The 8292-nt window shown below is 46.0% G+C and overlaps 2 non-coding genes across 2 annotated transcripts; one reads left to right on the top strand and one right to left on the bottom strand.

Moving 5' to 3' along the window:
• Nucleotides 1-3225: 3225 nt before the first annotated feature.
• Trnay-gua (transfer RNA tyrosine (anticodon GUA)) lies at nt 3226-3317 on the top strand. The gene is given in 2 exon segments: nt 3226-3262; nt 3282-3317. It is a non-coding gene; the product is annotated as a tRNA-Tyr (tRNA).
• Nucleotides 3318-6654: 3337 nt separating this feature from the next.
• Trnat-agu (transfer RNA threonine (anticodon AGU)) lies at nt 6655-6728 on the bottom strand. The gene has a single exon. It is a non-coding gene; the product is annotated as a tRNA-Thr (tRNA).
• Between the last annotated feature and the right edge of the window lie 1564 nt (nt 6729-8292).

Below are 8292 nucleotides of genomic sequence, written 5' to 3' on the forward strand. Positions count from 1 at the left end.
TGGTTCTCTAGCATTCGCCTCCATCTAAATGCGACCGCCGCGGCCGGGATCAAACCTGCGGCCTTGGGTCAGCAGCCGAGCACATAACACTATTCAGCGGCGGCGGATAGATAGTGAGCTCTCGGTCACCCTGTCCGAAATATGAAATTTGTATATGGGGCACAAAGGATAATTATTATTAACTAGTGGGGTACTACGTCCCAAACCCTCGATATGATTATGAGGGACGCCGTAGTGGAGGGCTGCGGAAATTTTGACTACCTGGGGTTCTTCAACGAGCAGCTAAATCTAAGTACACGGGCGTCTATCATTTCACCGCCATCGAGATATTTGATCCCGCAACCTTTGGGTCAGCAGTCGGTCACCGTAACCACTGGAACACCGCGGAAGGGGCTATGTCATAATCTTGTAATCTGCCATTCATATGCTTTGCGATGCTGTGCGGTGCTCACCTAGCATGATATTTCACGCTCTGTATTAGAACATTGATTGTGAATGCCGTCGCTGCCCTCGTATCGCTTGCCTCATGAATATCACCTTTTGCTTATTTATTTGTTTATTTATTTATTTATTTATTTAATTTATTTAATATACCTCAAAGGGCCCAGCAGAGGGCTTTACATGAGGGTGTGGGCAAACAATGTAGGGTAATAAAACAATGATTCTATGGCATTTCTAAGTTATCCGTGTTGGAATGATGTATGACACTTGAGCGAGATCGTTCCAGTCACCTGGCTGCCTGGGCGAAGATGAGTGATGGTGGGCTGTGGGCAAGCAGGGAGAGGGGTAGACGGCCTTGTGGTGGACATTGTGCGGGCCTGAGTGCCGATGGGTTGATTGAATGGGAGAGTTATAATGAAACGTATGATAAATTTTGTGATACAGTGATAGTCCTAGACATCTATGACGTAGTTCAAGGTCAGGTAGACCTGCTTCTCTTTTAAAGTTACTAATACTGGCATGACATGAGTAATCCGAGTAGATGAATCTAACTGCGCGGTTTTGAACTTACCTTAATTTGAGGTGGGTCCCAAATGGCGGATGCGTACTCTAGTTTTGGGCGAATGAGTGTTTTGTAGGCTAGAAATTTGACTGATGGAGGGCAAGATGTAAGTTACGGACGAAAGTAACCGAGAGCTCTGTTAGCATTGTTAGCTACTTTATCACGTGAGAAGACCCATTGATATTCGGTGAGATGTTAACACCGAGATATTTAACCCTTAAACTGAGCCCCGCCACGGTGGTCTCGTGGTTATTGCGCTCGACTACCCGAAGGTCGCGGGATCGAATTCCGGCCGCGGCGGCTGCATTTTCGATGGAGGTGAAAATGTTTGAGGCCCGTGTACTTAGATTTAGGTGCCCGTTAAAGAACCTCAGGAGGTCGAAATTTCCGGATCCCTCCACTACGGAAGGAAGGAAGGAAGGAACACAAAAAGGAGAAGGCAGGGAGGTTAACCCGACAGCAGTCCGGTTGGCTACCCTACGCCGGGGGAAAGTGAAGAGGAGTGGAAAGATGGGATAGAAAAAGAGAGAGAGGGGGGAGGAGCTTGAAGAAAAAGGATCAATAAATGCGCTGACACGTACGTGGCGGTGGTACTGTACAACAGTCATAGGCGTTCACAAAGGCCCGTAGCCCCTTAAGAAGCAAAAATGTGCTTCAACTCCCTTGTGGGCCGCCGAGCGATGGGGGCGGTGCTCCAGCAGCATCTGCACGGAGAGCGGTCGATCGTCTAGTCGTCGCATCGCATCAGAAAGAGTTCGTCTTTCAGAGGCAAATCGAGTGCAGTGGCATAGCAGATGATCGATGTCTTACTCAGTACTGCAGACCTCGCATGCCGCACTGTCAGTCATTCCAATTAATGTTGTGTATGGCGTCTCTCGTAATCATATTGTGGTTTTGGGAAGTTAAACCCCAGATATTATTATAACCCTTAAACTGCAGATAAAATTCCAATAATGCATGCATGCCTCCTAGGCATACAATTCTAGCCTGCATGCGCTTCTCGACTTTCGCCAAAGACAAAACGTTATAAAAGAACCGAAGAGTGTAATAATGTAGACATGAAGTGATTTCGCTAAAAATATAAGGGTAAGGTCTATTAGTCAAAATGACACAGCATCAGAGGCATATAACTTACGAAAGGCCGCCACACATGGCTGCCCATTTATTTCCAGAAAGTTGTCATGCCTAAATATTGATGAAAATCCTACATAAAGAACAAACACACTACAGGTTTACCGAGTGTTAAATGTTAAGCTTTATGGTTTTGTTATTATTCAGCACTGGGAAGATCGTGAAAGCCATCTTTGCAGATAAATTACGTATCCAGGAGGTACAAAGTGAGGCAATAATTATCGCTGTCAGCCGCCCAATTAACTAAAAATTTTTAATAAGCTTTCTTGCGGACAACTGGTCTTAGAGACAGACTCTAAGCAGTGTCATATTCTCGTTTCCCCCTTTTTTTTCTCTCCTTTTTTTCCTTTTCTTGCTCTTCTTTTTTTTGTAACATCTCTCTTCTATCATCTTTTATCCCCCTTACCCCTTCCCCCAGCACAAGGTAGCCAGCCGGTCAAAGAACTAGCTAACCTCCCTGTCTATCCGCTGGTTTCTTCCCTTCCTTCCTTTTAATAAGTGCAGCAAGTGGGCATATTTGTATTGAAAAGTTGGAGGCAGTCGTGTTTCTACACAGTTCCACTTGGAAGAATTCTTCTAGGATGTCTGCGCCCCAAGATATCTCGCTGCAAAGTTTAAATGCGATTTGCATGATTACACATGCAAGACGGTGAGGATCGGCGCATGTTCTTCCTTCATGTGGCAAGCAGTCATTGCTTGCTATCGCCAGCCGGTAGCAAAAGGGTAACCGTTATCATCGTTACGTATGCCTTCGACCCGTTGTCAGATGAAACGCCGCAGGCAACTTCCGCGGCACATCGGGGAGGAGCTTTGTGCCAGTGCCCACTGCAGTGTCTTGCATGCGTAATCATTCAAACCGCCATTAAACATTGCGGCGGGATATCACGGGGCCATATTTGTCATATTAGCCAGCATATTCTATCATCTAAGAGAAAGACGCAGTTCAAACAAAGACGCACGCGCGCCGATCACGTTGAGCGGCTGAACCAGTTTAACAGTGTGCGCGTGGCACGCGTAGCACGCCTCAGTAAAGTAGGTCACGCGGCGTGGGGAACCCTCGAAATCAACCTTGCCGCCTTCCTGGGCGCGTTCCGTCGATAGCTCAGTTGGTAGAGCGGTGGACTGTAGAGGTATTACTCATGCGGACATCCATAGGTCGCTGGTTCGAATCCGGCTCGACGGAGTTGTTTTCTTTTTTTTCTTTGTTTTTGTAGTGCTTCATTATTGATCTGTGCTATTTCACCCAAGCTCAGAACTTGTGTAAAGAAATATCACGAAAAAGTCACGCATGCATAACAGTTCCTTTCCCGACCTTCCCACAACATTCGAACAGAAACATCTAATTGTGCCTCATATTAAAGCCAACTGTATTTCGCGAAGTATTCTAAAAGTAGGTGCAAGAATGAAGAAGCGCTGGAAAACCCACTCCACAGTGACGACTTGACCGCCAGTAACTTTTATCTATTGCCGAATTTGAACAAACACGTCGAGGGAAAGAGGTTTGATTTCTTGAACTCACTTTAACACCCACAGAGTGGCTTAGCAACAAGGAAGAAAGTTTCTTTTTAACAGGGTATCCAAAGCCTTCCGGAAAAATTGGAGAAGTGCATCAGTGTGCGGAGAAATTATGTTCAAAAATAATTTTTTTTCTAAGGTCTGGCAGTATATTCCTGATATGCAAGTTGCAAAACGTTTTGCTCGCCCCTCGTATGTAACAATATTGGCACTGGAGGGCATGCGCATATGACCTACATGACTGACGGTTATAACATGAAAATAATGCCATATCCACGAAGTGAATGATGATTGAGAAGCTCGCTCGGAGATAGTCGTCTTTTGCCTGCGTTAATGTCATCATCAAGGCGCTCGAAGAACAAGAGGAAGAAGACTTCTCTTTCGCGCTAGCGTGCGCATGCTACAGTTGGCTATGCTATATGTGGTTTTGCCTGCGTTAATATCATCATCAAGGCGCTCGATGGACAAGAGGAAGAAGACTTCCCTTTCGCGCGAGCTGCGCCTGTAGCGATCGCCTCTGTAACTAAGGTTACGCTTACGGCGCGGGACATTGCCCCAGCTTAAGAACCTGGCGAGGCAGCTCCTATAACGTAAAAAAGCCTGTCGTGTACTCACGAAATTCTTTCCCCCAGTGACGTGTGCCACATGAAACAAGGGCCATGTATGCGAGGACAGTGTGTGAGTATGACAGTATGTGTGAGGACATACGTTGGAAATTTTAAGGTGGAGGGTGTTAAGGATCTCTTCTCGCACAAAAATGTAAATGTTGGGGCCCGCCCGCGGCGTTATCGGTGAGTGAAAAATTCTCGACAAATGCAAAGGATCGAGGACTCGAGCCGCAATGCGGAAAGCGAATACATTACGTGCGTGCCAGTACAAGCATTGCTGACCGGCAAAGCCACGCAAGCTCTTGGAATCTGCTTTGGTAAAAGACCCATGCCCGGCGTTATTCGGGGGGCAATGTCATTTGTTGGTTGCTATGTTGGGTATCAGCATTGATAAGAATGTAACAAGATTATAGTGATGTCACTACCACGACTCAGCAAGCTTTTGCTCGAAACCATGGGAGGATAGCATAAACGAGTGCTATGTACGATATGCGCATCATCGCACCGTAGCGTGCACTCTTCTTCGATAAAACTGACACGTGAGTGCAGAGGTACGTCGGAACATAAGGTACCGTTGAAGGGCCAATGTTGTCGACGTGCCTGGTAAGCCCACGACATGCGCACGACTACTTCAGTCGCACAAACATGTCAATCCAACGCGTAACGTTCGCCTCAAAGCGAAAAAATTCCGGCAAGTCCCACACGTTGTGGGAATCGATTTCATGCGAAGCAGTCAGCGAGTAGCTGCCTATGCCGCATCTTTTTCTTTTTTTTTCTTCATCCAAGAATTACGAGCTAGATCGACGTGTTTGTGTAATTTGAGTAGTTGTGGGCATATCGAGGGCTTTCTAGGCGCGTAGAATTCACTGACGCGCCCAGGGTGTCTTATGATCCGATGTAAGATCCCTACAAGCTCTTAACAACATAGCGTGCACTTCGTTTTATCGAAACGGAGTGCGTGCTAAGATGCCTGAGGTGCGTGTTATGAGTAGCGTCGTCGGCGTATTCCGCCAGGGTCCACCATCACGTGACTATAGCCTTGCATCATCATATATTGTACGTTGTCATCAAAACGGTTAGCCAGCACTGCAACACACACCAATCTTGCCCGACATGCCATCAGTATAGGACACTTAAAATGCAGCATAGGCAGCTAGATTCTGACTTCTTCTCAAAGAACCGATTCCATCAATGCCTGGGTTCTGCCAGAATTAAAAAAAAAATATTCTTCTTGGCCCGCGCTCTTTTTTGTGAGAAGGTTAATAGTATACATGTGCGATTCGAGAATTTAAGGGACACTAAAGAGAAAACAATGAATCGGTTTAGATCGATAAATTGGTGCTCTGAGAACTCTAATATCGTTAATTTCGCCATCATAGTTTATTAATAAAGGAGTTGATTTTTTAAATTTCGTGGCGAAATCTCCCCGCGTGACGTCACCAATTTCAAAGCATATTTATCGTATTTTGGCACCATTGAGTCAACAAAATCACCCCAAACTTGGTATGTAAAGTCTATGGCCCCCTCAGAGGACAACGTACTTCATTTTTACCGATTAGGAACCACGTAGTCCCTAGTAGGCGCCGTCAAAACATTTGACGTCACGGCGAATGGTGCGAGAACTACAAGGTGGCGTCGCTACACACATTTTGTTTTTGCGCGTTTTCTCGCTTACTAAGCGTCTTCTCGCAGCAAGCTTGGTGTTTTTGGTATCGTGAAAGAGTACTTTACTAACATGAGAAAAATCGTTTTGCTTTTTAGCGTCCTCTTAAATTGCGGACTTGAAATGATGGTTTCTTTGATGTGGCGACCCCACATATGCTCATCCCTATAAGACGTGCTCCAAGTCTTTGTCTCAGGGTGCCAACGTGCCTCTTCATCTGGCTCGTAGCCCTGTACGTGCTATTCTCAGTATATATCAGCTTAACTTCAAACCAAAAAAGAATAATGAAATCCAAGTTCTAATAAGTCAAAAACTATTCAAACATACTGGAATACGAAAAATGACCAATATTGGCTATCGCAGAAAAATATTTTCAAGCTTGTTGCACAACAAACATTGTACAAAAAATTTTGCTTAATTACACCATTGCATTAACGTACAACGTCTCGATTTCTTTCCCGCCTTTCCTACATCGCGAATTGCCGCGTACGACAGCGATAATATGCTCATATTTACAAACAACAATACGGGCCCTGTTATATATATATGTGCCTATAACACCGCCACTTTAAGAGACATTGCTATTGCGCCTCGAACGCGCTCGATAGCGAGAGCGCCATCAATCAAGCAAGACAGTGCACCGGAAGGATCGCTTTTCAGCGGTGGCATAACTTGGAGTAATGTGCTATGGGCCACGTGCAAAAAAAAAAAAAAAGTGAAAATGAAAGATTACCAGGCACCGGTGAGATTCGAACTCACGATCTCCTGTTTACTAGACAGGCGCTTTAACCAACGAAGCCACGGCGCCGACGAGTACGCTTTTATCGTCGTTCGTATGAATCCTGTGATTGCATCATTCAGATACCTGCGCGATCGTCGAAGTACATTGAGTATGCCTTCACAGTATGTACGCGAAGCGCGCTTAATGACTGGAATAAGTGGCTGGTACGCGAAGGGGATGTTCAGGCTAAGCGAGCCCTTCTGCGACCACCTATAAACGCGTGATCTGTGCAATGTAGACAATTTGACCCAGTGTCGATAACCAGAATTACGGCGTCGGAATATATTCTCTCACAAAGCCATTTGCGTACCGGATTGTTGCCCGCGGTAGCTTTCCGTAGAACGTGTAGTATACGAAAAAAAAAATACTCCTCGTCCTTTCCTGCATTTTTTCCTACTCGTCTTTTCCTCAACTACATTTTTTACATAATAAACGAACCAACTAGAAGTGGTTTTCGCTGATCTGTCTGTCAACTTTATTCAAACGTTATTCTTGTGTCAGGGGGAAATCAACCCCGACAAATACAGTTAGAGCTATTTATGTATACACCGTTTACCGTTGGTGCACATCCCTGAGGTGCTCCTGCGTGGCGGAGGCTTGTTCACTGCCACCCGCGAGATTGCGCAAACGGCCAAAGAGCCACGCTTTATAAAGCAGGGGCAGCGATGGATTTTTTTCAGTGGGGGGCGCACCCACGACCAGCGACTCCCTTCGGAAAGGGGGTGGGGGGTGCAGAATGGCGGGGAACTCACTCAAGCTTTTGTATGAGTGAGTTCCAAAAGCGGACATGTTGAACATGTCTGCTTCTGGAGGACATAGAGGAGGAGGGGTGGGTGAGAGGGTGACTGCGCCCCCGTACGCGCCGGTGGTGCCGCCCCGGTTGTCTATCGACTACGTTTCTCTCCTTTGATGTACAGGGCGTGGTCGCCCGTGCTCACGCGCCAGAGTACGCAAAGAATCGTTGGACTTGCACGGAAAGGCTAGATTCCATTTTATGCTCACATGATTTTTTTCAAGGCCGACTTGCAGGCTAGGGTTCCGGCTAGATATGGAAAAAAAAATTGGTCAAAGCTCCGTGTAAAGGGCTCCTGCAGAAAATGAAAGGTTGTACTAAAGAGAAAGAGGACCGTAGCTAAGATAAACGCCAGGTTATGGCCTGCATTCATAGTATCTCGCACAACATTAAAAAGAAACTGGCGAGTCATTACGATGTCCATGTCGTTCCTTCGGCTGCCTGTAAGCTAAGCAGTGTGTACCCTTTGGTGACACGAAATTAATAAGGGTAGGCCTCGTTTGCCTCAACAAAACGTGACTAGAATTCAGCGCCTGTGTTTGTGGTGTAGTGTATGCAATTACTCCTCACATGCGACAACCCCTACATGAGAGAAACCAAGAGGCGTTTCAATGAAAGAAACACGTGAGCATAACTGGAATGTAAAGAGGAATGCAGGCGGCACTTTGGCCCTGCATTCCAAAGAATGCAAAAACAAAGGCGAGGGTAAGAAAAAGATTCCTTGCAAAGCGATATTAAAAAAGACTACCTTTTTGTATGTTTTTACAACTCTCGTGCTCAGGCCCAACGTTTATAGAT

Source organism: Rhipicephalus sanguineus, chromosome 6 (assembly GCF_013339695.2).
Source record: "Rhipicephalus sanguineus isolate Rsan-2018 chromosome 6, BIME_Rsan_1.4, whole genome shotgun sequence".
Classification (NCBI taxonomy): domain Eukaryota; kingdom Metazoa; phylum Arthropoda; class Arachnida; order Ixodida; family Ixodidae; genus Rhipicephalus; species Rhipicephalus sanguineus.